The 6,466-nt window shown below is 49.5% G+C and overlaps 1 long non-coding RNA gene across 1 annotated transcript; it reads left to right on the forward strand.

Moving 5' to 3' along the window:
* Positions 1–583: 583 nt before the first annotated feature.
* LOC123586843 lies at positions 584–2,389 on the forward strand. The gene is made up of 3 exons (XR_006706987.1): positions 584–694; positions 1,525–1,730; positions 1,880–2,389. It is a non-coding gene; the product is annotated as an uncharacterized LOC123586843 (long non-coding RNA).
* Positions 2,390–6,466: the final 4,077 nt, after the last annotated feature.

Raw genomic sequence — 6,466 nt, forward strand, 5'->3', positions numbered from 1 at the left:
ACCCAGCAAGTGAAAGTCACAACCTCCCAGAGGAGACCCCCACATTGTCATAAGGAAATGCATAATTGATCTGAGGTGGAAAGGCAGGGCACTCTTTGACTTGTCCCCAGCCCTCTTGTTTATGACACAGAGCTCATCTCTGCCCTTCCTCATCGCTCCGGACAAATGAGGTCATGCGGATGAGCAAAATGAAATCAGGAAAAATGTTTTAGAGTATGCTATAAGATGTATTATTATCACAAATAGTAATATAATTAATCTCCATGGCCCAGGACAGCCCTGGGAGATTTACTGGTGGGTAAAAGAATTTTCTTTTTCCCATTCTTTTCCAGGGAGGATTTTTTTGTTTTCCAGCAGGAGCCTCCGTGCCTTGGGGACAGAGTGGAGCGGAATGTCCAGTGTAGTTCACAGTCCTGCCTTCCACCCTCCCACTCGTCCCTCCACTGGGAAATCTAAATATATTTCTAGGGAGCCTCATTCCTCCCGCCCTGGTTTCCTTTCCAGGGCATGCCTGGGAAAGCTCTCAGAACTTGGGAGTAAAGGCTGCTGTAGGGACGTGCCTGAGCGCTTCTCCTCTCTGACCCTGGGCTTTGGTCCCCAGGAGGGCTGATCACAGTCCGGAGGCCCAGGGGCTGAGATGGCCCAGAGAGACAAAAGGTGTGGCAGTGACAAGGAGGGTGAGAAATGCAGTAAGGTCAGTGGTGGGGTGGGGTTGGGGGCCCCCACAGAGAGACGGGGAGTAAACAGCCCAGCCACTGTCCCCAGGTCCACCTGGCTGAGGCTGAAGGCAGGGCTCTGGGGCTCTGGGGCGGGTCAGCTTCGGCTCCGGCCAGCCTGGGGTAGGGCAGCAGTGACAAGACTCCTCGACAACAGGATAAATAATCTTCAGCTGCAACAATAAAGATCAATTATGACCTAATCGCCCAGCCCAGTTCCAAAGGCCCGGGGGGTGGGTCTCTTTCGGCCTGTCCCTCCAGGTTTAATTACCTGAAGAGTCTTTGGACTTTGGGAGACCCAAAAGCCAAAGAAGATCTGCAATAATTAAGCCAGGGAATGGCCTTCACCAAAGAAGTGTCTGTGGGCATGGGGCAGCGGGCAGAGGGCATGGTAGGTCCCTCCTGGGTGCAGGTGTGTGGGCCGGGCATGGGGTGGGGACGGAGAACAGAAGCAGAGGAAGGGAGGCAGTGAGGCAGAGAGCTCCGAGGTCAGGAAGGAAACCCGAGTGAGCCTGAGAGGCATTCTCCGCCCCGTGAGGCAGGAACACGGGGAAGCCGCCTTCTGAGGACCCCTCTCACCCGGGGGGGTCCCCTCCAGCGTTCATGGCACATTTGCAAATGCTAGAATGGTTGGCAGTATCCTTGAAGGGACTGAAACGACTCAGAACAACACTAACCAAGCCAGCGTGGTTGTCGCACTCACTGCTGCAGTACACAAAGACGTGGGGTCCAAGAAAGCACCTGCCCTTGTCTCCCACTCGCCCTGACTTGTCAGCCTTGGGGTACAGCTGTCTCTCTCTGACACCAGCCTGGCAAAGCTCTACCTGGCATTATGGCTGTACCCTGCTTGGTACCAGCTGACAACGTGCCCAGCTCCACATGCCGCATGATACACATCACCGATGGGATCTGCATCTCTCTTCCACCGTGTTGGCCCCTGGATTCTTGACCAGCCCCTTCGGCATCACAGCTCCTGGGAGGACAATGGAAGCCACCATTTTACAGATGGGGCATGTGAGTGTTTGTTTTCTATCCAGAGGTGGCTCTTTGGACTCCTGTGTGCTTTCTAAATGAATTTTCACATTTTTTTTTTTTTTTTGCTAGTTGGGTGTACCTTTTTGGGGGAGGGGGGGCGTATACCTTTTGTTTTGGTTTTTAACTAGGCTTCATGCCAGCGTGGGGCCCACGGTGAAGCTTGAACTCACAACCCTGAGATCAAGACCTGAGCCGAGAGCCAAGAGTCGGAAGCTCGAGCGACTGAGCCACCCAGGTACCCCGGGTATGCCTTTATTAATGACGGTTTTACATGTGTCCCCGCATCCTATCACCGCCATGACGGAGGCTCACCCTGGGTTAAGTTGTGTGCCCAAGCAGCCCGCTGGGAAGAGAAGACAGAAGACAAGCTGCCTGTGAGCATGAGACCCATCCCCCACTCTCGCACGGAGGTGCTGCTGTGTTTTAAAATCACCTTGGCGGATTTATATATTAGTGTTCTTTTCTATTTTAAAAGCACTTTCCCATTGTGCTTTGGCTCACTGGGGCAATGCTGTTCTCCTGGTTGCGCCGATAGGCTTTTCAATCAAAACCAAACAACAAATCCACATGCTTCTATTTTTTTTATAGATCTCTGCTTTTTCAGGAAAATAAATATTTGTTGAATTGAAGTAGAAAAATTTTTGAGAAAGATGTTTTTGTACCTAGTGTATCTTGCTGTTGTTGTTGTTAAATAAGTGCTTTCGGTGACAGGGCTTTTGTTCTGAGAAAGAGCTTTTTACGGTGGGGGTAGGAGGGTGTTGTGCGTCCGGGGCGGGGGGGGGGGGGTGGGGGGGAATGTGTTGGGAGTTTCAAAGGAGAGTCTCGAGCCAGCAGTGGCCCCCTCTTCTTTCTCTTCTCCTCCCCTTTGTTTCTGCCTCCTAATTCACATATTCCCTCCTGTTGCCAATGTGATCCCACCCCCCAAACCCGCCACAACTTGGCCTTCCAGCCACTATATGGTAGGAGAACAAGGCAGACAGTAATGCAGCTTGCTAGTGTGCATTACAGACTAACGAGGGGGAGCAGAGGTCCCGGTACATTGGAAGCCCCACAGAACCCATTTGCTCCAGTGTCCCACCTTGAGATGAACAGAAATTTGTTCTGGGGTACAAGTGCTTGACAGCTAAGGTCCCTCTTTCCATCCCAAGCTTATTTCCAGGTGCCCGCAATTCACCAGGCTCTCTCAAAGATCAATTCACACATTGGGTTTTACTTAGGAGCAAACACTAATGTATACGGGGTACAGGATGAATCCCACCCCTTCCTCAGCTAGTAGGGAGCAAGGCCCTAGGGACAAGGACACCGTGTGGCTACAGGCCAGTCCCAGCCACCTGTCACAGGGCCTCCCTCTCTTGTGACTCATCTCGCTGAGGGCCACAGGGCCAGCGCTCTGCTAGATCTTTGGAGATGCAATGGTGGAGAAGCACAGTCCGGGCCCCCCAGAGTCCAGCATCTGGCAGGGCATAGACACTTAGACGATCAGTCACACCAATGGATGGCAAATGTTATGGCGGAAGAAACTCTGGATCCTTAAAAGATGTATGGGTTTTCACCAAAAGCAGAAGAAGGGAAAGGCATCCAGCAAAAAGAACAATGTGTGAAATAGGATGACTGAAAAGAAACTTCAAGTAGTTTGGTAAGACAGGAGGGACAGCTGTAGAGAAGTGATGGCAGGAAATGAGAGCTCTTTGGGCTCATTTATTTATGCCAAGCACGGTTTTAGGTGCCGAGCAAGAGACAAGCTCCCTCTCTCATGGAACTTCTATTCTAGTGGGAGAGACAGATAACAAAAACCAAACAAACATAACAGAGTGAGAAATGCTAAGCAGAGAATTATTGCAGGAGTCATAGGGGCACTCCTTTGGGTTGGGCAGCCAGGAGAAACTTTCTGGAGAGAGCTGGATAAGAAAGTTGGCTCTATGAAAATCAGGCATCCCAGGCAGAGGAAACAGCTACCAGAGAGGCCCCACTCAACGGAGCTGCTTAAGGACATTTGAACAGTGGGATTGCTTCAAGAGATCATACCTCTTAAAGCATACCTCTCCAGCCCCTTGAAACAGATATCACTACATAACAAATTACCCCAAAAGTTAGTAACACAAAACAATGAATATATCTCACGAGGTTTCTGAGGCTCAGGATTCTGGAGGCAGCTTGGTTGGGTGTTTCTGTCTCAGGGTCTCTCTTCCTCACCAGGTGGGCTTCCCTACGGGGTTACTCACAACACAACAGCTTGTCCCCACAGTGAGTAATCTGAGAGAAAGATGGAGTCAGACAGAAACAGAGAGACAATATACCCCAAATAACGGCCACAGTCTTTGATGAGCTACCTCAGAAGTTGTGTAGCATCACTTTTGCCATGTGCTACTGGTGCAGTGTGCAAGGGACTTTGCAAAATTGTGATTGTTGGGACTTGTGAACAATGGGGGCCATCTTGGAAGATGGCCGCCTCTGCCCTCTGGCCCTTAATGTTTGCACCCCTCTGGCATGCAAAATATACTCTTCCCCTGCCCCCCTCCCCACAAAAACCCAAAGTCTCCCCTCACTCCAGCACGAGCTGTGTCTATCTCATCATCTACATCAAGTCCAGATGCAGGTAAGACTCCTCAGGTGTACTTTCTTAAACAGGTTCCCATGAAAGTTTCCTGTTGACCAGTTAAACAAAGAGATGACTTATCTGCTCCCACCATACCCTCTATACAAGGTAGGAGGGGCATAAGATAGCTGCTATGTACATTCCTGTTCAAAAGGGAAAAAGTGGTCCATAACAATTCTGAAATCCGACCAGGCTTTGGTTGGATTTCATATGGACTAAATCCATATGGACTAATCCTTCATGGCTTTTGGCTACCCCCTCTGAACTCTTGTTCTGACCTCTGTGTCATCCCTCCCTTTTCATGAAAGTTAGCCTGTGTCTGCAGATGAGTGGTTTTCTCTTGCCAGTAGATTTTTTGGGAGTATTAAAGGCCTCTTTTCGTTTTGTATCATCTCGATTGTGCATGAAAATACTTAGGAAAAAAAAAATCAGCCCAGAGCCCAGACTACAAAATTGCTAGTAACAGTAGCAATTATTATTATTTTACAGTTCATTTATTTATTTTGAGAGACACAGAGCACAAGGAGTGGAGGGGCAGAAAGAGAAAGACAGACTTCCAAGCATCAGTGCAGAGCCTGACACGGGGCTCGATCTCACCAAGGGGCTCAATCTCACGGTGAGATTACGACCTGAGTCGAAATCAAGAGCCAGATGCCCAACTGCCCAACTGACTGCACTGTCCAGGTACCCCATGGCGGCAATTGTTATTAAAAGGAGGTGTGAAAGGTAGAACAATGGCCCCTAAGGATGTTCGAGTCCTAATCCCTGGAAACTATGACTAAGTTACCTATGTGGCAAAAGGGACTTTGCAGATGTGACTAAAGTAAGGACCTTGAGGTGGGGAGATAATCTTGGATTATCCAGGTGGATAATATAATCATAATGATTCTTAGAAGTGAAAGAAGGAGGGGTCACCAGGGTGGCTCAGTTGGTAGAATGTGTGACTCTTGATCTTGGGGTTGAGGGTTTGAGCCCCACGTTGGATGTAGAGATTACATAAATGCATACATACATACATAGTACATAAATAAAAAATTTAAAAAGGTAAAGAAAGAAGGAGGCACGACCTTTCCAGAAGGAAATGGAAGGACACTGCAGAGCTTGGAGGAACATAATTGTTGGCCACAAGAGGCCATAAGCCAAGGAATGCAGGTGGCCTTGGGAGGCTGGAAAAGACAAGGGCATGGACTTTTCCCTAGAGCTTCTAGAAGGCATGCAGCCCTGCCAACACCTTGGTTGTAGCCTAGCAAGAGCCATTTTGGATTTCTGGTCTCCAGAAGTATAATACATGTGTGATGTTATAAGCCACTTGGTTTGTGGTAATTTGTTATAGCAGCAATGGGAAGGTAACAGAGGGGGCAATGGTGCCATGGAAGATAGGAAGGGGTAGGAACAGACTGGGGGAAAAGATTTATGTTAGGGACATGTTAAGTTTATAGAGCCCGGGTGCAAATGTGTAAGGACTAGCTGCGTATTTGAGGCTGGGGCCCAGGAGCAGGTGAGGGCTGAGCAAAGAGACCAGGGTTTCAGGAGATATGGAAGCCACAGAAATGAATGAAGGATGTAAGCAAGAAGAGGTGAAGAATGGAGGATGTCTGGAGGGCAGGCCAAGGAGGAAAGGCAGAGGAGCCCTTGAAGGAGGGAGAGAAGGAGCACTTAGCAAGGATTAACTAGGAGATTAGCATCCCCTTCCAAGGTGGTAAAGAGATAACAACGCAGCAAAGACTCCAGTTTCCTTTTGCTTATTCCCTGGGGTCTGCTCTTTATTTTCCGCGTGTCTGAATCAGGAGAGTTGGTCTGGAAACCTCATGGGACGGGGTCTTGTAGCTCCCAGGATCCCAGGGAAGAAGGATGGGGGAGCAGCAGAAAAAGCATGCCTCTGCGGTGGCCCTACCATCATCCTGGGAGTGAGGCCCAAGACCTGGCCCGTGTCTCAGGAGAACACTTCAAGATCTTCAGGGAACAGAGTGGCAGAGGGACCATCAGAGCAATGCTGTCTTTTTTACTTTTTTGCTACTCCACCCAGGGGCCTAGTTTTTCCTGAATGGAGCAAACAATCCAGGGCGCTTCCTTTGGAGGCCAGATGAGGCCCACATGGGGCCACGTGCACAGAACTAGG

This window comes from Leopardus geoffroyi, chromosome C3 (genome assembly GCF_018350155.1).
Source record: "Leopardus geoffroyi isolate Oge1 chromosome C3, O.geoffroyi_Oge1_pat1.0, whole genome shotgun sequence".
Taxonomy (NCBI): domain Eukaryota; kingdom Metazoa; phylum Chordata; class Mammalia; order Carnivora; family Felidae; genus Leopardus; species Leopardus geoffroyi.